Source organism: Phyllobates terribilis, unplaced genomic scaffold (genome assembly GCF_046119375.1).
Source record: "Phyllobates terribilis strain yellow unplaced genomic scaffold, ASM4611937v1 Scaffold_1__5_contigs__length_1240528914, whole genome shotgun sequence".
NCBI classification, from domain to species: Eukaryota; Metazoa; Chordata; class Amphibia; order Anura; family Dendrobatidae; genus Phyllobates; species Phyllobates terribilis.
In genome coordinates, this window is record NW_027362761.1 from 239,842,267 (window position 1) to 239,857,356 (window position 15,090).

Sequence of the window (15,090 nt, forward strand, 5' to 3'; positions counted from 1 at the left end):
AGAGACTATGATGCCATCTTATTAATGCAGTGCGCTAGACTGGTGTTTTTTTGTTATGAAGCGTATATTTTTGTTAGCCAGGCGCGCGCCCCATATTTCTATTGCTACCACTATTGGGAAGAAAAATTATTTTCCGGGCTAGATGCAGCTAAAAATGATTATTAATTTCAAAGCATGTGGAGCTTGGTATAGATGGCCTTATACAATGAGTACCACACACTGCTACTATACCGAAAATTATTTTCCGGCTAGATGTAGCTAAAAATTATTATTAATTTCAAAGCTAGTGGAGCTTGGTGTAGATGGCCTTATACAATGAGTACCACACAGTGCTACTATGCCCAAAATTATTTTCCAGGCTAGATGCAGCTAAAAATTGTTATTAATTTCAAAGCTGGTGGAGCTTAATATAGATGGCCTAATAGAATGAGTACCACACACTGCTACAGGCCCAAAAATATTTTCCAGGCAAGATGCAGCTAAAAATTATTAGTAAATTGAAAGCTGGTGGAGCTTAGTATGAATGGCCTAATAGAATGAGTAACACTCACTGCTACAGGCCCAAAATTATTTTCCAGCAAGATGCAGCTAAAAATTATTAGTAGTTTGAAAGCTGGTGGAGCTTAGTATAGATGGCCTAATAGAATGAGTACCACACACTGCTACTATGCTCAAAATTATTTTCCAGGCAAGATGTAGCTAAAAATTATTAGTGATTTGAAAGCTGGTGGAGCTTAGTATAGATGGCCTAATAGAATGAGTACCACACACTGCTACTATGCCCAAAATTATTTTACAGGCAAAATGCAGTTAAAAATTATTAATAATTTGAAATCTGGTGGAGCTTAGTATAGATGGCCTAATAGAATGAGTACCACACACTGCTACTATGCCCAAAATTATTTTCCAGGCAAGATGCAGCTAAAAATAATTATTAATTTCAAAGCTGGTGGAGCTTGGTATAGATGGCCTAATACAATGAGTACCACACACTGCTTCTATGCCCAAAATTATTTTCCGGGCTAGATGCAGCTAAAAATTATTATTAATTTCAAAGCTGGTGGAGCTTGGTATAGATGGCCTAATACAATGAGTACCACACACTGCTACTATGCCCAAAATTATTTTCCGGGCTAGATGCAGCTAAAAATTATTAGTAATTTGAAAGCTGGTGGAGCTTAGTATAGATGGCTTAATAGAATGAGTACCACACACTGCTTCAGGCCCAAAATTATTTTCCAGGCAAGATGCAGCTAAAAAATTATTAGTAATTTGAAAGTTGGTGGAGCTTAGTATAGATGGTCTAATAGAATGAGTACCACACACTGCTAATATGCCCAAAATTATTTTATAGGCAAGATGCAGCTAAAAATTATTATTAATTTCAAAGCTGGTGGAGCTTGGTATAGATGACCTAATACAGTGAGTACTACACATTGCTACTATGCCCAAAATTATTTTCCGGGCTAGATGCAGCTAAAAATTATTATTAATTTGAAAGCTGGTGGAGCTTAGTATAGATGGCCTAATAGAATGAGTACCACACACTGCTACTATGCCCAAAATTATTTTCCAGGCAAGATGCAGCTAAAAATTATTAATAATTTGAAAGCTGGTGGAGCTTAGTATAGATGGCCTAATAGAATGAGTTCCACACATTGCTACTATGCCCAAAAGGTTTTACTTGGCTAGGAGCAGTAAAAAATTTGTATTACATACACAGGTGGTGTAGCTTGCAACACAGATAGGCTACTCCACTGACTAACACACACTGCTAATATGCCCAAAAGGTTTTACTTGGCTAGGTGCAGTAAAAAATTTGTATTACATACACAGGTGGTGTAGCTTGCAACACAGATAGGCTACTCCACTGACTAACACACATTGCAAGAGGCCCAAAAGGATTTGCTTAGCTAGATTTAGCCAAATGCTGGGAAAAACACTTGCACAGCACTAAAACAGACCTGTCTGGCAAAAAGTGATAGGAACTGATGTAACCTAGCCCTCCAAAGGGCTGCAATTACAACTAGTCACTACTCCCAACCTATCTGTCTATTTAAGAGCACAGACCTGCCTGCTAAAAGTCATAGGAAATGCTGTAACCTAACCCTCAAAAGGGCTGCAATTAGAACTAGTCCTTACTCCCAAGCTATCAGTCTATTTCAGAAAAAATTTGCTTGCAATTCACACAGTTATACTGTATAGCGCGCACACAGCAGCAGCGGTGCCTTCTAACACTCAGCTGCAGGAGTGAGAAAATGGTGGCGACGGGGAAAATGGCTGGGTCTTATAGGGCAAGGACATGTGACATACACAGCCAATGATACATGCCCTTGCTTGTGTGAAAAAAAGCACTTCGCTCAATGTGTGTGCTGCTGATAGGCTGACAGACTGCACCTCCCCACTGTAAATGCGGGAAAAAGAAAAAAAATGGAGATCTTCATTATTTCTGCAGAGATCCATCCCATGCCCCTCCCCCCGCCCCGCTGTACACTCAAACTGTGTATTAACATTGATTATCAGCATTACTGTGAAAAAATCCAGTTACGATTTTGGTGCACGAACAGTTATCGAACATAACCTTGAACAGCCGGATTTTTTTCAAATCGTTCGGGTTCATCGAACGGCTCGAACACCGCCCAAAACAGTTCGAATTTGAGATTGGCGAACAGTTCGGTTCGATCACCGCTCATCTCTAACTGTGACCTCCACGTCTCTTCCAAGGGGCATTAAAATCGTCTTGTTAAACCACTCTGAACTCCACGTCTCTTCAAAGGGGCATTAAAACCATCTTGTTAAACCACTCTGACCTCCATGTCTCTTCCAAGGGGCACTAAAATCGTCATGATAAGCTACTGTGACTAGTGTTGAGCAACCCCCGTATTGTTCGAGTCTTGTTAATCTACTGTGACCTCCACCACTCTTCCAAGGGGCATTAAAACCGTCTTGTTAAGCTACTGCAACCTCCACCACTCTTCCAAGGGGCATTGATATTGTCTTTTTATTCCACTGTGACCTCCACGTCTCTTCCAAGGGGCTTTAAAACCATCTTGTTAAGCTACTGTGACCTCCACCACTCTTCCAAGGGGCATTAAAAGCGTCTTGTTAAACCACTCTGAACTGCACAGCTCTTCCAAGGGGCATTGAAATGTTGTTTTTAATTACCTCTAACCTCCACGACTCTTCCAACGGGCATTGAATTTCCTCCTAATTTTAGTCAGCTTTTGCTTTTCAATGCATAGGCGAACACTAAGGGAGACCCACTCCCCAATAATGGGTAGAAGGTTTTTAGTACGCTGTAATCCACGTCTGTTTCAAGGGGCATTGCAGTTCCTCATAATTTTTGGAAAGCCTTCCATTCACTGCTTAGGCCAACAGTGTACAGGAGACCCAGTTGCTATAAATGGAAAAAACGGTTTAGTTAAGGCCCTCTGACCTCCATGTCACTTCCAAGGGGCATTGGAGTTCCTCGAAATTTTTGGTAGGCATTCCACTCACTGTATGCCCTATAACTGTGTAGCCGAACCGCTCCTTTTGGTACAGAAACATATCCTACGAGAAATGGGTGGTTGACTGGCCTGATATTGATGTGAATGGTCCCTGTTCCTCCTGCTCTTTCTCCTTTGCCACCACCTAATCCATCATTCATCACCTGAAGCTTTGTTTTAACGGGAGTTATAGAACTGGGATAGTAGCAGGAAACATCCAGCAATCCTCGGAGGAGGTAGGATGTGCCCCAAAACGCTGACCTCCTCAGGCCTTGCCGCTACTACATACATGCGCTTGCATTCCAAGGAACAGAAAGCTAAGGAGATGGATGGCCTCATGATCATGATTAATTTACTCATTCTGTAGGAGGCCGACCACTGCTGCTGTCTACCTTCTGAACTTTGTGTTGAAACCTGATTGACCCAGGACCTGCAATCCTCTATGTCTGGAGGACGTGTTGCATCCCAGTGTCCAACTGTGTCCCTGCTTCCACAATATTAACCCAGTGTGACGGCGTCAGTCAGATGGACCATCCCTGGCCACATTCACTTGTTCACGTGTTTGTGTTTAGGCTGTCCTTCAAATAGGGGCGGCTGGGGACCGTTTATGGACACCCGGCCGCCCCTAGGCAGCTGGGGACTGTGTGTGGGCACCCAGCTTTGGGGTGGCTGGGGACCGAGTACGGACACCAGGTCGCCGACACAGCCATGACATGGTGGCCGGCGTCTGCCTCCACATGCCTAAAAGGCCCAATTTCAAGTGCAAGCAAGCTAGCAGTATGGTATTGCAGCCTGGGGGTGGGTGGGTGGCAGGCTGCATACTTGCTCTTGCATTGCAAGGAATGGGGGAGGTACAAATGAACACTGCCCTGGGACAAGGACTTGCACGGGGATAGTTGCAAGTCTGCATCTTCTGATGCGGCAAGGATCACTTCTGATGGGCACACTTTTAGACAGTGACCTGGGTGTCAGAGATGCCTTCAGGGGTCTTCCCCATGCTGTTCCCATGTCTTTTCAGCACTGTATGCATGTGTCACACAGCCTATGGCCAGATAAGATTGTAAAATGTTATTTTACCTTATACACAAGTCATTACCCTGGAAAAGAAGTTCCTTAACATATTTCACAGGAAAGCACTTTCAGTTTCGTTTTTGAACATTTTCTTGTGAGCCCGTAAAAGTGGCTTAATACCTCTGACCACATTGTTGACAGCAGTGACTTGGGGGTCAGAAATGCTCCCTGGGGTGATCCCCATGCTGTCCCCATGTCTTTTGAGCACTGTCACTATCTTTTTGAGCACTTTTTAGGCTTTCTACAGACTGCCGGGGGTGCCTCCGCAAAAATGCTCGGGTCTCCCATAGACTAACATTGGGCTCGTTGCTCGGGTCGAGCACCCGAGTATCACGGTGAGCTCGGCCCGAGCTTCAAGCACCCGAGAATTTTAGTGCTCGCTCAACACTAATAATAAACCATCTTTCTTTCCCCACCATTTATTGCTGATAGACAACACACATTTCCTAATAGCTCTATACTGTGTGCACAATTATTAGGCAATTTGTATTTGTTGATGATTAATTTTATTTTTTAACTTCTACAGTGCTTTTAGTTAATCTGAAAGGTTATTAGATATGAAACCAGAATATTTATGAAAGTAAAAATTAGGTTTTGTTTTTATTTGAAGATTATCTATGTGTGCAGAATTATTATGCAACTAAAAGAAAAACGTCCATTTTTCCATCATAATTGTTAATTTTCATAATAACCGAATAGCTAAAAATATACAAAATTACATTTGTGACATTGCAAAAAAATATTAAATGAGACGGTGTGTCCAAACTTTTGGTCTGTACTATATATATATATATATATATATATATATATATATATATATAGCCTAAAATACAAAGGAAATGTGTCACCTTTAACTTTAGGCCTTTTACAGATCATTTAATCTTCAACTTGTGTAACTGTTCACAATAACAGTCATTTTGACCAGGGGTGCCCAAACTTTTACATGCCACTGTATGACATGATGGACCAGATGTTTTATTTGCCATTGCGCCAACTTTATGCAACTCAGAAAACAGAGGCACACCACCAATACAGCAAGGGTCAGTCGTAACTAGATTGACTTAGTGATGAGCGAGTATGTTCTGTTAACCCTTTCGCCGAGTATACTCGGGCCGAGCACCGAGTAGTTACAGCTGCTCGGTGATATGTTTGAAACACTCCCGTGTGCATGATTTGCGACCGTTTGACAGCTTTAATACATGGGAGGAATGTGTAAGAAATAGACATTCCTCACATGTAATAAAGCTGTCAAACAGTTGCAAATCATGCACACGGGAGCGTTTCAAACATATCACCGAGCATCTGTAACTACTCGGTGCTCGGCCCGAGTATACTCGGCGAAAGGGTTAACAGAACATACTCGCTGATCACTAAGTTCCTTTCTTAGGCAGACGTCTTAAGCACCGATCCCACAAATTTCTGGGTCAGCAGATTGGACCAGTGGCAAGAGCTCACCCAGTTTGCTATGACGTAATTTCATGTACAGCCTCCAGTATACTGTCTGAGAGAATATTCAATATGACCAGTGGCTTTATCACACCCAAGCAGACCAGTTATCTGCTGCAAGTGTCGAAAACCTTATATTTGTCAAAATGACTCAGGCATGGAGCAAAGCCAACTTTCATTCACCTACAGTTCATGCCAATAATTAACTTGGTCATATAATCTGCTTGCTTAACTGTCTTTTACACAGTTCTGCAGTGGCGATGACCCACATTAAGCCAGGCGTCTACTCCATGTCCATCATGTCATATATACTATAGTACTGCTGCTACCAAGGCTGCCATAAACTTTCTTGCCACTTATACTTCTGGACTTGCCATTGCACAGCCCCAGCAGCCATATATCTCTTGAAAACCCACTGTGCTTAATAAATAGATAGTAAGTTTGAGAATAGTCTTATAATTTTATCTATAGTAATTTTTTTCTGTTTTTCTCAGAACTGATAGCTGCACTTCAGCCTGTAATAATGAAAAAGAGCTGTCTCCTAAGCAAACAGATGGTTCAGTGTAAAGTGTGCATGAACCAGAAGGGTATCTTTTGGTGTTGCAGCTTTAACACTGAATAACAAGATTTTTGTCTCTTGAATGAATTTGGGTGTTCTATATAGAATTCATGGTCCCAATTTCAGAGGTGAAATCAGAATTTCTGTATCACGTAAGGTTTTTGAGATATGATGTGAAACATACAGTACTTTTTATTGCTAATATGTTAAAGCAACTACTTGAAAATTTTTCTGTCACAGCTACTTTTCAATTTTCCACCTAATTCATTTGAAAAATATGTTATTACACTGTAAATATGTAATATACAAGTATATAGTACAAATTCAATAAATAAATCTTGTCTGGACATGTAACAGACATGTCTATAATCGTGGCATGTTGCCATACATACGACATCACTATATATGCGGCGTCAGCTGTAGCCGGTCGAATTTTGAGTAGTGTGGAGCGAGCATGCTCGACACTGCTCGGTACTCGCCCGAGCATCACGCTACTCGGGATGTTCGGCGAGCACCGAGCATTTCCGAGTTACTCGGGCGGGAGCTCGGGTCTCCGCCCTGCATGTTTGGCGCTCTTTACAGAGCCAATGAACATGCAGGGATTGCCAGCCAGTCACTGTAATAAAGCAGCCATGTTGGTTGTGGGCATTACATTGATTGGCTGGCCACACAGCGTCACCTCGAGTATTTAAAACCAGGCGCCGCCATCTTGGACACAGACGGCCGGGATCAGCTAGTGTAGGGAAAGTGCTGCTGAGCTAGGGAGAGATTTATAGTGCAAAATAGGTAGTGTAGGGTCTCTAAAGCCTGCCAAATCAAACAGTCCTTCTCAGGACTAATATCCATCCCAGATATCAGGCAGGCAGGCAGGCTGTATAGGAGACGCAGTGGTTATACCAGAAAACGCTGCATTACAGTCCTGTGTGGTGCTGCTCAAATTGCTAGAATTAGCTCCAGGTCTCAGGGGCCAGGAAAAATCCTTTATTTTAATCTAAATCCTCTTTTATTTTTTTCCTCCTTCACACTGTACAAATACCCATCTTATTAACCTTTTGGTGTCCCGTCCCCCCCCCAAAAAAAAAACTGTGTCTGTGTCTGTGACAGTTCAGATACAAATATATCTGTTTAAAAGAGTCTGGTGTATGCCAGAGAAATAGAAGTGTGGTTTTGCAGTTCCACGGCTCAAACTTCTGTATTATCCACTTTTGGGCCATTTTTACCTAAAAAAAAACAGTTTGAGTGTGTCGCTCACTGTTCAGCCGCAAATATATCTATTTAAAAAAGTCTGGTATACCCAAGTAAATTATAACTGTGGTTTTGCAGTTCCACGGGTCAAATCTCTGTATTATCCTGTTTTTTGCATTTTTTGCCGTAAAGAAAAACAGTAATAGTGTCTCCTGATTGTTCAGACACAAATATATCTGTTTAAAAGAGTCTGGTATACACCAGTAAATTATAACTGTGGTTTTGCCGTTCCACGGTAAAAAATCTCTATTATCCAGCTTTTGGTATTTTTTCCGTAAAGAAAAACAGTAATAGTGTCTCCCTGATTGCTCAGACACAAATATTTCTGTTTAAAACAGTCTGGTGTAGGCCCGAGAAATAGAAGTGTGGTTTTGCAGTTCCACGGGTCAAATCTCTGTATTATCCTGCTTTTGGCCTTTTTTGCCGTAAATAAAAACAGTAATAGTTTCTCCATGATTGTTCAGATTGTTTAAAAGAGTCGGGTGTAGGCCAGAGAAATAGAACTGTGGTTTTCCTCTTCCACGGTTCTAATCTCCTTTTTCTTACCCTTTTTCCATTGATAGTGCGAGTGTAAGCTATTTTACTTAATTTACAATGGGCAAGGTGCCTGGCAAGGGACGTGGAACTGGACGTTCTGGTGATGGTGCGTGCAGAGGACGGGGCCGTGGCCAAGGTGAAAATGTGCCACAACCAACAGCCACATATTCTCACTCCCAGTTCTCGACCGAATTACTAGGGAAGCACAAAACAACACCAGTATTGCGAACTGATCAGTGTGAACAGGTTATTAATTGGATCGCAGATAATACTGCCAGTTACCTGGGCACCACCACCTCCGGTCTGTCTTCCACACGGTCAATTCTTAGTAGCGTGAGTCTCGACCGCATACTCCTCCTCACCCAGATGCTCCCTCCTCCCACCATGCCGAGTGTCGTCAGACAGCAACTGATCCCACACTTGGACACTCTGAAGAGCTGTTCACTGGTCCATTTCCAGATTTGTGCCCCTCGCCTGCTCCGCTTGAAGTGGTGGAAGCGGAGATCCCATGTAGCGATGCCCAAATATTTGAACAGCCACGGCCACAGGAAGTCGACGCTGGCAATTTGTCACAAGAGGTGGACGATGACGAGACACAATTGCCAGGAAGTGAGGAGGAGGATCGTGGTGCGCAAGTGGAAGAGGAGGAGGTGGTGGATGATCTAGTAACTGACCCAATGTGGCAGGAGGACATGCAGAGCGAGGCAAGCAGCACACAGGGTGAGGGAGGCAGAGTACCCCAACAGGCAGGAAGAAGCAGTGTGGTGGCCGCACACAGAAGGCAGGCTACAGTTCCCCGTAACACCAACACGAGGGACGTTGCCAGTACAACCTGTAGGTCTTCCAGAGTCTGGAATTTTTTTAAAGACTCTGCTGATAACCCCAAAAAGGCCATTTGTACCGCCTGCCATGCCAGCATCAGCAGGGGTGACAAAACTACCAGCCTGACCACCACCAGCATGATCAGGCACATGGCAGAAAAGCACCCGACTTTGTGGGGTGAACCCCAGGGTCCACGACCAGTGTCAGCGGGTGTCACCACTGCTTCTTCCGCTGTTGTGCGTGCAATAGAACCCCCTGTTGTTTGTGCAAGGCAATCCCCTGTCCATACTGCATGCAAAGATGCCCCCTTCTCTCAGTCTTCACTTGTTATGGCAGTTTCTCAAGAAACAGCATCAACGTCCACGTCCATGTCCCACCGCAGCATTCAATTATCCATATCCCAGACCTTCGAACAAAAGGGGAAATTCGCAGCCAACGCCCCACAGGCCACAGTCCTAAATTCGCACATTTCACGACTGCTTGCGTTGGAAATGCTGCCTTTTAGGCTGGTGGAGACGGAATCCTTCCACAACCTTATGGCGATGGCCGTCCCTCGGTACTCGGTCCCCAGCCGACACTATTTTGCCCGGTGTGCCATCCCCGCACTACACAAGCACGTGTCCCAAAACATCTGCCGTGCCCTCAACAACGCAGTTACTGGGAGAGTCCACCTGACAACAGACACGTGGACAAATGCTTGTGGCCAGGGACGGTACATCTCCCTGACGGCACACTGGGTAAACATAGTGGAAGCCGGGACCCAGTCGGACCTTGGGACGGAACACATCCTCCCCACATTACGGGCCCTATGTCAGTCAGAGTTGCCCCCACAGTGTACAGCTCCTGCGCATCATCCTCCTCCTCCTAATGTTCAGCCTCCATCTCAGATATCACCACATCAGTTACAAGCTGGAAGCACTGCAGTACTGCCTCCGCCAAGCGGCAACAGGCTGTGCTGAAACTCATAAGCTTAGGTGAGAAACCTCACACTGCTTGTGAGTTGTGGACAGCTGTGAAAGAGCAGGCAGATCTGTGGCTGAGACCGCTGAACCTACATCCAGGCATGGTCGTGTGTGACAATGGCCGTAACCTGGTGGCGGCTCTGAGGCGAGGCGAGATCACACACGTACCATGCCTGGCTCATGTGCTTAACCTCGTGGTTCAGCGGTTTCTTAAATCGTACCCCGAGTTGCCAGATTTGCTCATCAAAGTACGCCGCCTGTCAGCTCATTTTCGCAAGTCGGCTACAGCTTCCGCCAACCCTTGCTGTGTTGCAGCAGCGTTTGCAGCTTTCGTCACACCGACTGGTGTGTGATGTCCCCACACGTTGGAACTCTACCCTCCACATGTTGCAAAGGATTTGTGAGCAGAAGAGAGCAGTTGTGGAGTACCAGAGGCAACAAGGCCGTCGATATTCAGGTCAGACTCCACACATAAGACCTCAGGAGTGGACCTGGATGTCTGACATATGTACCATCTTGACAAACTTTGAGGAGTCCACCAAGATGGTGAGTGGCGATGACGCCATCATTAGCGTCAGCATTCCACTTTTCTGTCTTTTGTAACGCTCTCTGCAGAGAATTAAAGAGGAGGCATTGCAGCCAGAGTATGATGAGATGGATCAAGAAGCCGTAGCGGTCGATTACACACAGCCCAGCCCAAAGTGCATTGGGGGACAATGAGGGAGAGGAGGAGGAGGAGGAGGAGGAAGAACAGGAGCTGGTATAATGCGCTGTAGACGGTAGTACCTGTACAACTGTCATACTGTCGGTTCAGCGTGGGTGGCCTGATGACGGCGGGAGGTGGAGGAGGAGGAGGAGAGCATGGTCAGTCGTCATCTTGGTGAGGACACGGAAGTCTTGCCCGTTACCAGTCTGGCACGCATGGCTGACTTTATGCTACGCTGCCTTAACCGTGACCCTCGCGTTGCCAAAATGTTGGGTGACAGTCATTACTGGTTGGTGACACTTTTAGACCCCCTCTACAAGGAGAACTTTCACTCTCTTATTCCTGAGGTGGAGAGGTCTACAAAAATGGGGCAGTACCAGAAGGCCCTTGCTGCAGAACTGTTAAAAAAATTCCCATCTGAACACGCTAGCGGCAGAGGTCACAGTTCATTGCCCAACCAAGGCGTACATGCGAGAGAGACGCAACTCCAATCCAGCAGAGGCAGGGGAACACTGTAAACGTTCTGGGACAGTTTTCGGAGACCCGCCCAGCTTACAGGCCCTGAGGCGCGGGGTACTCTCACAAGGAGTGGAAAGTTTCAAAAGATGGTGAGGGAGTACCTTGCCGACCGTACCAGCTTCCTCCATGATTCCTCTGTGCCTTTTAATTTTTGGGTATCCAAGCTGGACACTTGGAATGAACTCGCTCTGTACGCCTTGGAGGTCCTGGCCGCTAGCGTGTTATCGGAGCGTGCTTTTAGTGCCGCTAGGGGAATTATAACTGATAAGCGCACTCGCCTGTCAACTGACAATGCTGACAAGCTGACCCTTATCAAAATGAACAAGGGCTGGATTGGGCCAGACTTCTCATCACCACCAAATGACAGCAGAGTAAAATAAAGTCAAATGCACTGTGTTATTTCGGGAGGTGTATTCACATGCACCACTTCACACCCACACATGAGTATACGCTTCCTCATTTCGGCTGTTTTATGCTCTTCTCCTTATCCTCAGCATCCACCACCACTATACCACCAGGGTGACCGTGGTCTGTGTTGCCATTATTGCAAGTTCCTACGTCCTTATTTTTGGCAGCTTTTGCTTGGAAGGCATAAACAAAGACTATGGGAGACCCACTCCCCAATAATGGGAATAATGTTTTTAAGATGCTGTACTGTATGGCTCTTGTAAGGGTCATTAAAACCGTCTTGTTAAGCTGCTGTGACCTCCACGTCTCTTCCAAGGGGCATTAAAACCATCTTGTTATGCTACTGCGACCTGCACGTCTCTTCCGAGGGGCATTAAAACCGTCTTGTTAAGCTACTGTGAGCTCCACCACTTTTCCAAGGGTCATTAAAACCATCTTGTTAAGCTACTGCAACCTCCACCACTTTTCCAAGGGACATTAAAACCATCTTGTTAATCTACTGCGACCTCCACGTCTCTTCCGCGGGGCATTAAAACCGTCTTGTTAAGCTACTGCGACCTCCACGTCGCTTCCAAGGGGCATTAAAACCGTCTTGTAAAGCTACTGTGACCTCCACGTCTTTTCCAAGGGGCATTAAAACCGTCTTGTTAAGCTACTGTGACCTCCACCACTTTTCCAAGGGGCAATAAAACCATCTTGTTAAGCTACTGCGACCTCCACCACTTTTCCATGGGGCATTAAAACCGTCTTGTTAAGCTACTGTGACCTCCACGTCTCTTCAAAGGGGCATTAAAACCGTCTGGTTAAACCACTTTTAACTCCACAGCTCTTCCATTGAAATGTTGTTTTTAATTACCTCTAACCTCCACGACTCTTCCAACGGGCATTGCATTTCCTCCTAATTTTAGTCATCTTTTGCTTTTCAATACTAAGGGCGACCCACTCCCCAATAATGAGTAGAAGGTTTTTAGTACGCTGCAATTGACATCTGTTTCAAGGGGCATTGCAGTTCCTCATAATTTTTGGAAAGCCTTCCATTCACTGCTTAGGCCAACAGTGTACAGGAGACCCAGTTGCTATAAATGGAAAAAACGGTTTAGTTAAGGCCCTCTGACCTCCATGTCACTTCCAAGGGGCATTGGAGTGCCTCGAAATTTTTGGTAGGCATTGCACTCACTGTATGCCCTATAACTGCGTAGCCGAACCACTCCTTTTAGTACAGAAACATATCCTACAAGACATGTGTGGTTGACTGGCCTGATATTGATGTGAAAGTTCCATGCTCCTCCTGCTCTTTCTACTTTGCCATGACCTCATCCATCATTTATCACCTGAAGCTTTGTTTTAATGGGAGTCATAGAACTGGGATAGTAGCAGGAAAACATCCAGCAATCCTCGGAGGAGGTAGGATATGCACCAAAATGCTGACCACCTCAGGCCTAGCCGCTACTACATACATGCGCTTGCATTCCAAGAAAACAAAGCAGATGCTAACTTCTATCATCATCATCATGCTCCTCACCTTGGCACTCTCAACTCCCCTGATGGAGAAGCCAGGGCCCACCAGAGGAGTCTGGTTCTCTGGTGGGCTCGTCCAATGCTGCCCTAAAGCAGGCTAGGCTAAGAAAAGTGTGGCGGAAGTTCCCAGGAGAAATAGGGGCGGCTGGGGACCATTTATTGACACCCGACCGCCCCCATGCGGCTGGGGACCGAGCGTGGACACCCGGCTGCCGGGCGGCTGGGGACTGAGTATGGATACCTCGCTGCCGAAGCAGCCATCAGGTAGTGGCCAGCTTCGGCCTCCTCCAAACTAAAAGGCCCCATGGTATTGCAGCCTGCGGGTGGGTGGGTGGTTGGCTGCATATTTGCGCTTGCATTGCAAGGAATGGGGGAGGTATAATTGAACACTGCCCTGGGACAAGGACTTGCATGGGGATAGTTGCAAGTCTGCAATGACAGGCGCAGGGTGGGAGGCATCTTCGCATGTGCCATGAACAGGGGGTTGGCATGTACACACTACAGCGGAATAGGCTGTCCTTCCCACTAAATGCACTGGGGAGGGCACAGGTAATGTTTTGGTATGCGCGCTTAATATTATGTATAAGGCGCACCGGGACAAATAGGGGCGGCTGGGGACGGAGTATGGACACCCGGCCGCCCCCTGGCGGCTGGGGACCGAGTGTGGACACCCGACCGCCGGGGGGCTGGGGACTGAGTATGGATATCTCGCTGCCGAAGCAGCCATGAGGTAGTGGCCAGCTTCGGCCTCCTCCAAACTAAAAGGCCCAATTTCAAGTGCAAGCTACGGTAGCAGTATGGCATTGCAGCCTGGGGGTGGGTGGGTGGCAGTCTGCACACTTACGCTTGCATTCCAAGAAAACAAAGCAGATGCTAACTTCTATCATCATCATCATGCTCCTCACCTTGGCACTCTCAACTCCCCTGATGGAGAAGCCAGGGCCCACCGGAGGAGTCTGGTTCTCTGGTGGGCTCGTCCAATGCTGCCCTAAAGCAGGCCAGGCTAAGAAAAGTGTGGGGGATGTTTCCAGGAGAAATAAGGGCAGCTGGGGACCGTTTATGGACACCCGACCACCCCCAGGCAGCTGGGGACCTTGTGTGGACACCCGGACATACCGTGTGGACATACCGAGTATGGACTCCCGGCCGCCCCCTGGCGGCTGGGGACCGAGCATGGACACCCGGCAGCCGGGCGGCTGGGGACTGAGTATGGATACCTCGCTGCCGAAGCAGCCATGAGGTAGTGGCCAGCTTCGGCCTCCTCCAAACTAAAAGGCCCCATTTCAAGTGCAAGCTAGCAGTATGGTATTGCAGCCTGCGGTTGGGTGGGTGGTTGGCTGCATATTTGCGCTTGCATTGCAAGGAATGGGGGAGGTACAATTGAACACTGCCCTGTGACAAGGACTTGCACGGGGATAGTTGCAAGTCTGCATGTTCTGATGCGGCAAGGATCACTTCTGATGGGCACACTTTTAGGCAGTGACCTGGGAGTCAGAGATGCTTCCAGGGGTCTTCCCCATGCTGTTCCCATGTCTTTTCAGCATTGTATGCATGTGTCACACAGCACATGGCCAGATAAGGTTGTAAAATGTTAAAATGACATTTCCCGGTGAATGCATTTGTCACAGTTGAAAGCAATACAAAAGTGCAAAAACGCATAAAAAATGCTACTTGTGAACATAGCCCAAGGTGTAGAGGAGTATTTTTGTTTTTGGTTATTTATTTTACCTTATACACAAGTCTTTACCCTGGAAAGGAAGTTCCTTAACATATTTCACATGAAAACCGTTTCAGTTTCGTTTTTGAACG